Here is a 14,494-nt window from a genome sequence, read left to right as displayed (position 1 = left end):
AGGCCACCCCCCACCCCCTGCCGCCCTGTAGGACGTGCGCACCTGGTCTCGTAGATTCCATACAAGCACCAAGGAGTTTCACGCGGGGGTTTCGTAGATTTGTCACTTAGACCACGTGGCTACCACTGAAGGACAGATCAGAGTGGTCAAGGTTGGCGACAGGGAGACAGATTAGACTTTTATTTTACAACAAAACTCATCCAGGTGATGGATGAGGAAGGCAGAACAGGATCGTGGGGGGGTGGTGAAAGAAACGCACGGGTGTGGGAACTTTGCAGAGGACAGAAGCAGCGAGCTGTCATGATTGGCTGGATTGACGTCAGATGAGAGAAGCGCGTCAGGGACACTTCTTAGGCTTCATAGAATGGCTACTGTTGACACATTAAAAAAAAAAAAAAGACAAAGCACATTTGGAGAAAAGCAATTGGGGATGCCTTGCTTCCGTTTTTGCTTTCTGTTTCTTTTTTGTGAAAAGCTATGAGCTCTTTTTTGAAGTTTTATTTGCAACGTTTAGGGGGCAAAAATTTATAGAGCTGTTTAGCAAGGGGCTGGATATCTGGTCTATGGTTTGGGAAGGAAGCTAAGAAATCATTAGGATAGAGGCAAATAAGTGAGAGGGAAGAAATGGGTTTGCCCCTGGGAAAGAAGAATGGAGGGTCAAGAATGACGCCCTCGGAGGGGTGCCCGGGTGGCTCAGTCGGTTAAGCGTCCGACTTCGGCTCAGGTCATGATCTCGTGGTTTGCAACTTCGATCCCTGAGTCGGGCTCTGGGCTGACCGCTCAGAGCCTGGAGCCTGCTTTGGATTCTGTGCCTCCCTCCCCCCTGCTCACGCTCTGTCTTTCTCAAAAATAAACATTAAAAAAAAAATTTTTTTTTAATGATGCCCTTGGAAAGTGATGTTTGGAGATACAGATGTGACTCTAGGGTGTGTGGCTTGTGTTACCGGTTCATGACGACCTGATTATTTAAGTCGGCACCTTCAGCTGCAAAAACAGAGACTCATTCAATTTATCTCAGGAAAAGTGGGATGGCTCAGTCGGTTGAGCGTCCGACTTGGGCTCAGGTCATGATCTCACAGCTCGTGAGTTCGAGCCCTGCATTGGGCTCTGTGCTGACAGCTCAGAGCCTGGAGCCTGCTTTGGATTCTGTGTCTCCCTCTCTCTCTGCCCCTAACCCACTTGCATTCTGTCTCTGTCTCTCTCAAAAATAAATAAACATTAAAAAACATTTTTTAAAAAAAGTGGGGTTTATTGGAAAGGTCATGTAGACCAGAACCCAGCGTGTAGAGCTCAGCAGATGAGGCAGGTCTAGGGGTGCCTGTCTCTCTCCAACCCCATTTCTCTCTGTGAATCCTCTATACTATCTCAGTACCAACCAGATTTATTAGCTCTTTTTTAGGACTAACTACCCCAAGACCTAGAAGATGTATAAATGTCTTGGAACCGTAAGCAAAAAGTCACATATGTGTTCGTTTGTACATTTCCCTGGGGGAGAGAGTCCACACTTTTATACACTTCTCAGAGCGATGCCAGATACAAAGGAAGCCTTCAGACCTCCTCGTCTCTCTCTCTCTCTCTCTCTCTCTCTCTCTCTCTCTCTCCCTAGGCAGAGGCAAGCTCCGGGGTGCCTCAGCCCCAACTCAGCCCGATCATATCCTTTCACTACCAGATCTATCTATTGCAAATTACAAAATTCTTTTCATTTTTGTTAGTTCGGATGGGTCGAGCTTTTTCTGCCTCAGGCCAAAGGCGACTGGAGAAGCCAGCACTGCTGAATAGTGACAAACGTGAAGCAAGTTTTCCTAAGTAGGAGGTTAGGCAAGGCAGTTTCCTTTCGAAGAGAGACAGTAGAGCCAGGATCACAGGAAAGGGTCGGCCTTTCCCGAAGGGTGGCCTTTCCTGAAGCACGGCCACTAGCCCTTCAGGGCAAATAGATTCTGTATCAGGCACCCTGGCTGGAATGGTCACCCCCTGGCCGACTGAAACGGGCTGATAGGAAGCTGGAAAGAAATCGCTGATGGAATTCTACAGAAACTGTTCCTCGCCTTATCTTTTCTACCCTTTCGGTCAGTAAGAGCATATCAAACACGAATATCAAATCTGCATTTATCAGAAAGCTGGGGACACCCTGTAGCATACTGGAGGACAGATCTCAGTCTCCAAAAGAGCTTGGCAGCCTGGAGTCATGATTTGAATCAAAGACGATGCGATTTGGTGCAACTGAATGTGAAATACTGTATTTAGAATTTTTTGGATTAAAATCAAACACGTACCTGCAACATCAGGAAGAGGAGGCCGAACTATAGTGTCAAATAATCTCTCGCCAACTTGAGCCACTAGCATAAAATGATTGCTGAGAAGAAAAGAAAAAAAACAACCACTTTGTATTGATAAAGATTTCAATGCCCAGACCCAAGTGAAATGGTCCATTCGTCATTGACTAGACAGTATTTATCTACATGTAATACTTGCTTCCTGGGGCCATATTAAAAAAAAAAAAAATGTTGGAAGACTTTTCTTCTTTAGAGCAGTTTTAGGTTTGCAGCAAAATTGAGGGGTGGTGCAGAGATTCCCCTTAGCCTCCCCCCCTTGCTTCCACACATGAAGAGCCTCCCCCATTACCAACGTCCCCCACCAGAGTGGGAAAACGGCTGAAATCAATGAACCTACATCGATCGTCACGTCAATATCACTCAAGGTCCACAGTTTACATTACAGTTCACCCTTGGTGCTGCGCTTTCCAGGGGTTTCTGGGACCACGCAGGCCTTTAGGCTGGGACCACGCAGGCCCTTTCTGGGACCACGCAGGCCCTTAGGCTGGCCTGCCCCGGCTTTGATTTGGATTTCTTCCTAAGGTATTTTCTCTCCTCTTTGCTGGCCCACACTCTATCCCTTCCGGTCCCTGAGCAAATGATGCCTTTCCTTCTGCACCCGGCCGGGTTCTACCGCCCGACCTCCAGTTACGTTGGAGGGCCCTGGACACAGCCCTGGCCTTTGTCACCTTGCAATCCCACCTCCCTCCACCCTCCGAAACAGACTCCTACAAGTTGCAGGGAGCAATCACGAGGGCTGGCTCTTTAGTCTTCACGGCGCCCACCACACAAGAAACTGGGGCACGGCGTCGAGTCTCAAAGTAAGTGACTGGCAGAGTCAGGGTTCAGACTCCACGTATTTGACCCTCGAGGCGTGTCGAGCCCCGGTCCACTTTTTCAGTCCCTCTGTGAGCTCTGCCAGGACAAAGTCCCAGAAACCAGTCTTAGAATGGCCCGTTCTGTCTCTTTGGAAGTCTCTATGTTGCCACTCAAGTTGTCAGCCCTCATTTCCTTGGTCTACAGCACCTGGCTGTCTCTCTCTCTCTCTCTCTCTCTCTCTCTCTCCGCCCTTCCCTGCTCCCACTCACCCTCCCTCACATACAGAGTCAGCTCATGACAAAACGAGTTGTTTTTACTTTGGCACTTCATCTGCGTCTGTGACCTTCACTCGAAGAACACCATGAGAGACGGATAAGTTTTGGCTACAGGTCGGAAAGGACGGACGTTTGCTGCCCTGGTGGCGTGGCTTATCAGACAAGCTCGTCAAATAAATCTGCACAACTCCTACATCATCACTGATACCAACTTGCTTTCAAACCCAGCTGTGACTGTCCAAAGATTCGTACATTTCTTTGCCCAGGGGATGCAATTTAGCCACAACAGAAATTGGGTAAACTGGGGCGCCTGGGTGGCTCAGTCGGTTAAGCCTCCGACTTCGGCTCAGGTCATGATCTCATGGTTCGTGGGATCGAGCCCCGTGTCGGGCTCTGTGCTGACAGCTCAGAGCCTGAGCCTGCTTCGGATTCTGTGTCTCCCTCTCTCCCTGTCCCCTCCCCCATTCACATCTGTCTCTGTCTCTGTCTCTCTCTCTCTCTTTCAAAAAATAAACATTAAAAAAATTTTTTTAAGAAATTGGGTAAATGGCATATGTGGGAACCATGTAACTGAAAAAAAAAAAATTAGACAAAGTCCTCCACGGGCACAGGCTGGTCAAGAAGGTGCTCAGACATTAGAAGAAATCACAGGAGTATCATTTTGAACTTGCCGGTGGTATAGACCGCGTATGGGGGAACAGAAGGCAGAGACCGATCGTGGCAGGGTAAGGGGGGCCGTCAGATGAAGTTGGCATGGCCGTGGGAAGCAGTGAGATTTGAAAAGACCGAGTCGGGGCACCTGGGTGGCTCAGTCGGTTGAGCGTCCGACTTCGGCTCAGGTCACGGTCTCGCGGTCCGTGAGTTCGAGCCCCGCGTCGGGCTCTGGGCTGACGGCTCGGAGCCTGGAGCCTGCTTCCGATTCTGTGTCTCCCTCTCTCTCTGCCCCTCCCCCGTTCATGTTCTGTCTCTCTCTGTCCCAAAAATTAATAAATGTTAAAAAAAAAAAAAGAAAAGAAAAGACCAAGTGTGATACCCAACAGAACCAAATGCTCCTGCCGAGTAAACGAGAGTCTGGGGGGGACCCATCCTTCCCCCGACAGCAAAGAGACAGGGTAGGAGCGCCGGTCTGAGGCAGGACTTCAGCCAAACCCGGGGCTCTAGGAGTCCCCAGGGACAGGAGGCTGGCCTCGGATGGCAGAGCGTATCGACATTGAATCGTCGCCATTCCCTTCCTCAAACCCACAGGCAAGGCCAAGTGTATGCTTTCAGGCTAATGAGCTCTCAGAATGCCAGACTAAACTTCATTTGCTGTTTGGAAGATTTTTCCATTTCTGGCCCTGGTGAAAGACCGGCGGTTTCACCCAGAGCTCTTCCTACAGTAAGAACAACTAACCCAAAGCAAACTACGTGCCCTGGGGTATCAGAGCCCCCATAGAATGGGCACACGAGTCCCCGGGGCAGGCCGAGAGTCAGGCCAGGGGCACATCTGCTCGTTTTCCCTTCCAAAATAACCGTGGCACTAAGATCCTGTCCGCGCCTGCCAGGAAAGCACGGCCCGGCAACTGGCCGTGGCCAGCGGTGACCACACAGGGCGACCCAAGTAGCAATTCAGGGTGATGTCCCCAGACAACGGTAACATACACTAAGTCGTAACACATTTCAGACTTCTGTGGCCGGCGTGTACTTAAATAAAAATTACCCTTGGAGAGCGTAACGAGAACTTGGTCTCTTTTAAGGGCTATGATCTACTTAATTGATCCAATAACATCTCTCCCTTACGCGACTACCCACCCGGTCACAGAGGGGACCCGGATGATGCGGGCTAACTCCCCTAGCCAGAGGGTGACGTCACTCACACCTCTCTTCCCCAGCAGGAGCACCTGCTGGTTTCCTTTCACACACTCTCTTACCCGACACACTGTCTCCATTATCCATGCCAGGCAATTAACCTATTTTTAAAAGTCCACTAAAATGAGAAATTATAAAAAAAAAAAAAACTAAACTAAAAAACGAGACTGATACGTACAAGCAATGACCCTTTTACTTTAATCTAAAAACAAATGTACATTAATTGGCTGGTTTTTCCTTGAGCCAACAGTGCCTGATTTCCCTCGGACCGCAGTCAACCAGGAAAGAAAGAGAAATGTCACAACATCTCCACGATTAGTTCCCTGACTAATTGTAAGAGAATCCCGGCTGAGAAGTCACCTGGGGGCTTAGCTCCTTCAACTCCTTCAACGGAATTGAAAATAATGTATGATTTTTGTGATTCTACAGACAAGTAAAATGAAGTCCAACCAACGATGTCAGCAAACCCTCGAGAAAGCTCTGTCTTAAGTGCCTCCAAAAAGGGAGATCAAGGGTGAACAGTGATCTGCTCTCTAGAACCCTAGAAAGATTCAGAAGTTAGAGTATGGTTGAAGGCAGGAGGGAGGCAGGAGACTGGTTCCCATCCCCACCTATCAAGGGGTGCAGGGGTCTTATTTGGGGGGTGAAATGAACATGAAAGGCTCCAAAGCAAACCACCAGGTATGGTGGAGGGCAGGGGAGTGGCACTCTACTGACATCAAGGCAATGGGTAAAAGTCCACATGCTATGGGGCGCCTGGGTGGCTCAGTAGGTTAAGCATCTGACTTCCAGATGGTTCATGAGTTCGAGCCCTGCAACGGGCTCTCTGCTCTCAGCACAGAGCCTGCTTCAGATCCTCTGTTCCCCTCTTTCTCTCTCTCTCTCTCTCTCTCTCTCTCTCTGCACTTCCCTGCTTGTGCTCTCTTTCTCTCTTTCTCTCTCAAAAATCAACATTTTTTTTAAATCCACATGCTGAACCCTGAGACCCCACTGCCACCTTGTTGGCTGCTCAACTCTGAGAAGGCTGGCAGCCATGCAGCTACCCTAAGACAAGAAACTGGAGTATGACAGGAGGGCAGGGTATGTGCAAAGGCCCAGGGGTTGAGACAGAGCTGCAAAGTGTATGGACGGGGTGAAGAGTGAGCCGTGAGCACAGTGACTTGGGCAGAGCCAAAATAGGGAACCTGATCCTCATCTTCTAGCCTAGAAGGAGTTGCAGAGGGTTCTAGAAAGTAAAGCGACACAATCACATCAGCATTAAAAAATGCTGTTTCTTTATTTTGGGGAGGGACAGAGGGTGAGTGGGGGAGGGGCAGAGAGAGAGGGAGACATAGAATCCGAAGCAGGCTCCAGCCTCTGAGCTGTCGACTCAGAGCCTGATGTGGGGCTCGAACTCTCGGACCGCGAGGTCATGACCTGAGCCGAAGTCAGACACTTGACCTACTGAGCCACCCAGGCGACCCTCACGTCAGGATTTTAAAAAGATTCCGTCTTTCTCCCTCTCTCTCTGTCCCTCCTGTGCCTTCTCTCTCAAAATAAAGAAATAAACATTTAAAAGAAATAAAAAAATCATTCTGGCAGCAGAATGGGATCTAAATGGCTCAAGAGGGAAAATTGGGAACGTTTGGTTGGGTACGAGCGATGATATCAACTCCTCAAAGAAGGCCTAGGAGAGGGGGAGGGTTGATTGAGATGGGACAGAATACCCTGGGCAAGTTAAAACTAAAAACCAGAGTCAGCCTCCCGATGGCTTCTTATTCCAAATGGCAGGACTCCGCACTCACGACGTCGCCCCTCCACCTTCCCGGTTAATAGACCCAGGAATGAACTGAGCTATTGATCGTGGAGAAGAGCTACCCTGTGGAGGCCAGCAGCTCCTGCGGTATTTTCGACCGCTTGCCCATCTCTTGCCAGGAAACGTCATTTAATTTTGGATTAGATGGATTTACCAGGAAACACGCCCGTGGGTCGCAGCGCCGAGGAGTAGAGGTCGGTCTTACAATTATGAAACAGCTTTTCCAGAAGCACCGGAAGTCATCAGGCCATCTCCTTAAAGGGCAGCTATTGAAATGATACCCACACAGCGTCTCGCTGGTGGGCACACCAGTGACAATGACGTGTGCGGGGGAGGAACTCTGGGCACAAGGCCGTGAGCTAGGCGGCTTGGGAGAAGAGGTTGGGGTTCCTCTGCAAACGTCAGCAGCAAGGACTGGACATCAAACTTCAAGCTGAGCCCCTGCCAAGACCCTCACTATATCTTCCCATGGCCTGGAGAGTTCCTGGACCGTGCACGGGGTATCCAGAATCCACACTACCCCCAAGAGAACCAATTCCGATTTACTTCTCAAGATGACTTTAGCCATGAGCAGGCAAATGACAAAACCTGAGTGCCATTCTGGGCTCCAATAGTTTCCAGCTAGAGGAATAGTTCAACAACTCGTTTCCGGTTTGGGAACTGAAAATAAATGCCAGCTAGGATCTTCGGCCAGTCTCGGAAACAGCCCTGCCTCTGATTCGGGCCACGCCTTCATGAAGGGGGCAGGGACCTCGAAGAGGTAATTCAACCAGCGTGGGAAACTTCCAGAGATGCCACAAAACTCAGTCAGCAAGATAAATAATACCTTCGTGCAAGATTTTAAAAATCAAAATTAAGGTGAAAAAAACCAATGATGAAGGACAGAGCAAAAGTTCATGAAAAAGTGCTGTGCTGAGTCATACTGGAGTCTGAGGCTAAAAGGAAGATCAGGGACGTCAATTGTTTACATATTTTAAATGCTGATATGTTGTTCGTTATGGATAGTTTTGCATTAATTCTTATTATTAAAGATACGTTACGGGGGCGCCTGGGTGGCTCAGTCGGTTGAGCATCCGACTTTGGCTCAGGCCATGATCTCGAGGTTCATGAGTTGGAGCCCCGCGTCGGGCTCTGTGCTGACAGCTCGGAGCCTGGAGCCTGCTTCGGATTCTATGTCTCCCTCTCTCTCTGCCCCTCCCCCACTCATATTCTTTCTTTCTCTCTCTCTCTCTCTCTCTTTCTCTCAAAAATAAATAAACATTTGAAAAATTAAAAAAAAACAAATAAAAATATATTACATTAAAACAGTGTAGCTTGAGTGCTGATTTTTTGGACCTCCTTAAATCTTGCACCAGAAGCAAGCACCTTGCTTGCCTGGCTCTCAGTCCGGCCATGTGGGCAGGAATTTGGAGTTTTATACACCTTCTCTCCTAACATCATCCACCCTACCCATCCCTACACACACACACACACACACACACACACACGCATGCACACACGCACACGCACACACTGGCATGGAGAAATTAAAAACTGCTCTTTGGAAACATAAGCCCACAGCCCGTTCGTTCATTTGTGGAGGTTAGAGAGGGCATTCTTAAAACAACTTTTCTCATTTATCTTTGCAAGAGTGTTGCCGTTCGCCTTTAAATACACACCTGAGATCAGCTTTCGGAACGGAGCTGTACCCTCGGGTTGTGCTCACACACAGAGAGGAGGAAAATCAATTTCAATCCCCGAAAGACAGAATTACTGGTGCAGAAGGTCACTACACGCTAGCACTGCTCAATGGGCTTGGAACAAGATCCTTGTCCGCGTTGCTTCGCTGCCCGCCCAGCGGAGGGAGGAGGGAAGACCGGAGACGCTCATGCTCACCAGGGAAGAGAAAGATGTCGCTTGTACAAGCCACAGGGTAAATACTTTAAACAGCGAAGGGGAAGAGGCAGACGCGCGCGCGCGCAACGTGGAGTCGCGGACTTCTGTTTGCACCTAACGCTCTAGAGAAATTGGCCACGACTGGCTCAACCAACTGAAAATACGACTGCTGTAATTCTGTCAAGGTCACTTGTCAGGCTGGCTTATCTACTCCCCAAGGGCTGCTGCACAGATCGGCCCTACCGAAGGGACATAACTCACGGTCGGCCGTATCTCCGGGGAAACCTCCCGGGCCTGGTTGCCATTTTGCTCACGCCCTTCCCTGCTCAGGTATCAGATTCAGGCCAGCTGCCGTCTACAGCGGATACAGGCGGGGCTTGGAGCCCGGACCAGTGGTCACGGCCGTCCTGAGCCCTTCCAGATGTCCGTGGACCGGTGCCACTTCTGTCACCTCAGAGATTATTGCGAATATCTGATTGGCAAGCTCACGGACCGTAATAAGACCTGTGGCACAGAGGGGCGGCAGAGGGAGGCGGCCAGGCTGCCCCGGGGGGGCAATGTGTCAGAGCCACGTACCTGTTCCCAGGAGCACACACATTTTTCTCCCCGGTGGGAGGGGTAGGGTTTCGTGGAGAGAGCCGGGGCATGGAAGTCAAAGAGATCTGCAGACCCAAGTCTGAATCCTGGCTCCGCTCATGAGCTATGGGACCTGGGGACGTGATTTAACCTCTCTGAGGTTCGGTTACCTAATCTATAAAGTGGGGGGAAGCTAATGGATGTGAAGTGCCTGGCGCAAAGCCACCCGCGGAGCCCAGCCCCTGTTTGCAGCAAAGACTTGCCCCGGGGGTTCTGTTGTCTCACTGCCTCGTAACTGATCCCTTCAGTGCCCTGAATCTGGGGGGCTACTTATGCTTCCTGCCGTCACATTCGAGGCTTGGCCTGGCCCTCTCTGTACCAACCACTTGGGAATCGGGGACGATGGGATTGGATTGTCATAAAGGAAAAAAATACCCAGATTAGCACATCACGTTCCCAGCCAGCATGAGGTTGGGCAGGGAGGCAGCAGCAAGAACAAAGGCGTATCTCTTACTCTCCCTTCTCCTCCTGTCCCCGTACACAGTCCCCAGGACCTGGGAAACCAAGCAAGCCGCCATTCCAGCCGCATCCCAGCCAGTCAGCTGTCGTTCCGAGCTAAGTCGTGGGGAGGCTTATGAAGGAGATGTGGTTCTGAGTCTCAGGGAGAAGGCCGGATACTCGGCCTTAGATCCTCTCACCAAAGAGGCGGTGTAGGAGCCCCGGAAAGTGTCAACCGTACCCCTAGCATGACCGGGAGCCCTGGTATGCCTGAGCAGAAAATATGGGGACCTGGGGCGCCTGGGTGGCGCAGTCGGTTGAGCGCCCGACTTCAGCCAGGTCACGATCTCGCGCTCCGTGAGTTCGAGCCCCGCGTCAGGCTCTGGGCTGATGGCTCAGAGCCTGGAGCCTGTTTCCGATTCTGTGTCTCCCTCTCTCTCTGCCCCTCCCCCGTTCATGCTCTGTCTCTCTCTGTCCCACAAATAAATAAACGTTGAAAAAAAAAAAAAAGAAAATATGGGGACCTTTTTAAAAATATTTTTTAAGCTTATTCATTTATTTTAGGAGAGAGAGAGAGAGAGAGAGCACAAGTGGGTGAGGAACAGAGAAAGAGGGAGAGAGAGAATCCCAAGCAGGCTCCATGCTATTAGCACAGAGCCTAATGCGGGGCTCAAACTCACGAACCGTGAGATCATGACCTGAGCCAAAATCAAGAGTTGGTTCCTCAACCGACTGAGCCACCCAGGTGCCCCGAGACCTTTTTTTAAACAAAAAATTCAGACTCATTTGCTGTGAGAAAGATGGTTTGGAATAACAAACGCCCATCTAAATCTAGGATATAGGACAGCCAACCTCAGTAGGCCTCCTGGGGGAGATTATTGGGAGACCTTGAATCTGACCAGTCAGGCCCTTCCTGGGATCAAGAGTCTGAAAGATGAGAGAGAAAGTCTGCCCCAACCTGTATGCCCCATGTGGGCAGGGCAGGCCTCCTGCGGTGGCAACGGGAGTATGTTCTAGAAAAAATTATGCATGCCACCTGTTGAAGATGGTAAGGCAGCCCCTTGTTCAACCGGGGCTACTACAGGAGGGGAGAGACACGGGGCTCAACTCTACCTCCAACAAGGACAAGTGGGAATTTGCAGCGAAGGAGCGGAGTGGGGGGCAGCGGTTGGAAAATTCTAAGAGAAGGCATCAGCAATGAGGCGGATTCTTGGTAGGCCAACGCCACAGAAACGCTGCTGAAGACAGGCCATCCTAATACCAGCATGCTCTCTCAAGAGGGGTCAGACAGCTAGGGTGGGGAACTTCACTAAGCTGAATTTATAGGATGCTTGCTCAAACGGGATTCTGCGAGAACAGAGAGGGAAGCCAAGGCCCGGCCTGGACCAGCAGAAGGTTCCGAGAAGCCTAGCTAAGGTTTGGTCGAAGGAGAGCGTCTTTGTCAAGTGCCTGGGCCCTAATGTGGGTTTTAGCTCATCGCAGGGAGACAAGATGCCTCTGAACATAGCACTGCAGTGATGCCCCCGTTCTAGGAAGAGAGGAAAGGTGTTTCAAGAAGTCAACTTATTTAGGGAGCTTTTATGGGCAAGAGGGGCCTCTCCAGCTTTCCTGGGCTCAACAGCAGCAAGAACAACCACAAAGAGCCCCCGTCGACCTCTGAAAGGTAAGCCGCCCCAATGGGGGATGCAGTTGCTGAGCGAGTCCACTAGGTGGCAGAGCGAGAGTCGCATCGCCACGCAAGGGGAAAACATGGTGGTGGCCAAGGGCAATGGTGAGCCACTCAGGACCCACCAGGAATTGGGTCTATGTTTGGAATACCAGCCATTTTGGGTGGGGGACACTCGACATTAAAGATACTTTTATTGTTTTTAAGGCTGACACTGATGCCTTCGGAAGTATAGAGCCGGGGGGAGAAGAAGAAGTTATACTCAAAACTTGTTAGCATTTGTAATGAATGAATGAATGAATGAATGAATGAATAATATAATGAGCCACTTGGCAGAGATTGTTTCGGTTTAGGTGAATTAGAGCTGACGACACATTTAATCGGGTCCCGGAGATCACCATCCAAGGAGGTAAGATTATTGGTTTCTCCCTTGGTCCCGTCTGATGGAAGCAACTTCTACTTGTTTTCTTTGCACCCCTTGGCTCCCAGCCCGTGAAGGGGATTCCACTGACCGTTGGACCTGCCTCCAGTGGCCCGCCATCTCCAGCTTCTCGGACGTGGGCCCTGCCTCAGAGGGCAAAGGCAGACAAGGAAGCAGCCCCGTTGCCCACGGCTGGCCCCGTATGGGCAGGGTCCTGCTGTCACTGCCGGCAGCTCTGGGGGACCCTAGACGAGGAGGAAAGAAGAATCCTAGGAACAGGGTTAACCCGAGGCCAAGTGGACAAGGAAGCAACTTCTCAAACCACCGTCCCATGGCAGACTCAGATATGCGGGAGCGGTCAACAGGGCCCTCTTCCCCCAGCGTCCCCCTCTGCTTCTCCCCAGCCTGCCTTCCCCCTTCATCCATTCTCCATGGGAAGGACAGCCAATTCTCGAGCGGTAGCAAACACTGCTATGAGTATGGTAACACTCATACTATACAGCAGGTTTTGGAACAAATATCAACTCATTTAATTCGTTACACTCACTTAGCAGATAAGCAATTCGAGGCACCAAGAGGCTGCCTGACTCGCCTAATACCACAGAGCTAGTAAATGACAGAGCCTGGATTCCAAATCACATCTGACTCCAAAGACCGTTTTCTTTCCAGAAGAGTGTGTAGGCTGGCATTATTGTATCGCTTTCCATGTGGCCCCTCCCAGGACTGTTGGCGTTTAAAAAAAATTTTAAAAGGAGGAGCCCAAAAGGGGCAACACTGAAGCTGGATATAGCCGATGATCTCTTGCCCCACACGTCAACAACCTCACCCAAGCCGCACTGGTCTTCCCAGTTTGGATCTTAATTCCTATAGATTATTTTTCCTTCTTGCTACACTCGATCTGGCTTCTAGATGCATTCCTTGGCTTTCTTTCTATTTCATTATAGGGATTAAGAAATGGGACGCGTTAAATATAGTTGCACAATTGCAATTCAACAAATTGTAAGAGGACTTACCTGCCAAGACATCTAAGTGTCTGAGAACCATCGGCGTGTGCCATGTCAGAGGACACGGAGATGTCACTGTCACTGACATTACAATGTGCCCACCCTATCCTCGCCTCCACTGTCAGGGCCCCATCTCCCCGGGAAACCTTCCTTCCCTTATTACAATGGTGGAATGAGTTTTCAAATGAACAACCTAAGTAAATGACCATTTTATGTTTAGACTCTTTTTATTTTTTAAGGTTTATTTATTTTTGAGAGAGAGAGAGACACAGAGTGCGAGCAGGCGAGGGGCAGAGAGAGGGGAAGACACAGAATCTGAAGCAGGCTCCAAGCTGTCAGCACAGAGCACACGGGGCTCAAACCCACCAACCGTGAGATCATGACCTGCGCTGAAGTCGGCCGCTTAACCAACTGAGCCACCCTGGCGCCCCAATGTTTAGACTCTTGTGTTAACTTCTAAGGGCTGCTGTCGCAAAGCACCACGAACTGGGTTGCTTAAAAACGACAGAAATTGATTCTCTCACAGCTCCAGAGGCTGATAGTCTGAAACCAAAGGGTTGCAGGACCACACTCCCTCCGAAGGCTCCAGAGGAGAACCCTCCCTTGCCTCTTCTAGCTCTGGTGGTTTCCAGCAATCCTGGTCATTCCTGGGCGCATAGACTCATCACCCCAACCTCAGCCTCCGTCCTCCGGCCTTCTCCTCTGTGTCTGGGTCCAAATTTCCTTTTTCTCGTGGACCCCTTCATTGGATTTAGGGCCCACTCCAATCCAATATGACCGCATCCTAACTCGATTACATCTACAAAGGCTCTCTTTCCAAATGAGGTCACATGCACAGGTACTGGGGGTTAGGAATTCAATGTATCTTTGGGATGGTGGCGGGGGGTGGGGGGGGACAACACCCACAACTACCTTTTCCCACATGCAGGGCAGGTAGCAATCACCGATCATGGGATTTTCTGCTGGGCAGAGGAGACGTCACCATCCTGCTTCACACAACTGTCCTGGCTGAAACGCAAGGGGATCGGAGCCAGCACCTCTGGTGACCCCGACTTGCCGTCATGCATGCCACTCAAGGGATGACTCGTGGTGACGAGCGCGTACCGGCCGCACCTTCCGAGCCCAGGGCAGGTGGGTCACCTATCCACTTTCCGCATACGGTGCTCCGCGAGGCCGGCCCAGCAGGTACCACGGCCCGTGACCCTAGCCTTGGCTGCACAGGGGACGAGGTCCTGTTGTTATTCCTGAGCCCACGGTCCACGTGCGCCATAGCATGGCTTGGTTCCAACCTCACTCCGGGCGCACGTCTCTCCTCCCTCCGCCCCCAGCAAACTGGCAATAGTGATACGCGACCATCTCACGGGGCTGCGGGGCAATTTAATTAATGTCTCCCAAGCACTCTGAG

The sequence above is a fragment of the Lynx rufus genome, unplaced genomic scaffold (genome assembly GCF_022079265.1).
Source record: "Lynx rufus isolate CCGP_SWC_20201006 ecotype Redwood Valley unplaced genomic scaffold, mLynRuf1.p SCAF_6, whole genome shotgun sequence".
Lineage (NCBI taxonomy): Eukaryota > Metazoa > Chordata > Mammalia > Carnivora > Felidae > Lynx > Lynx rufus.
This window is presented reverse-complemented; position numbering follows the sequence as displayed.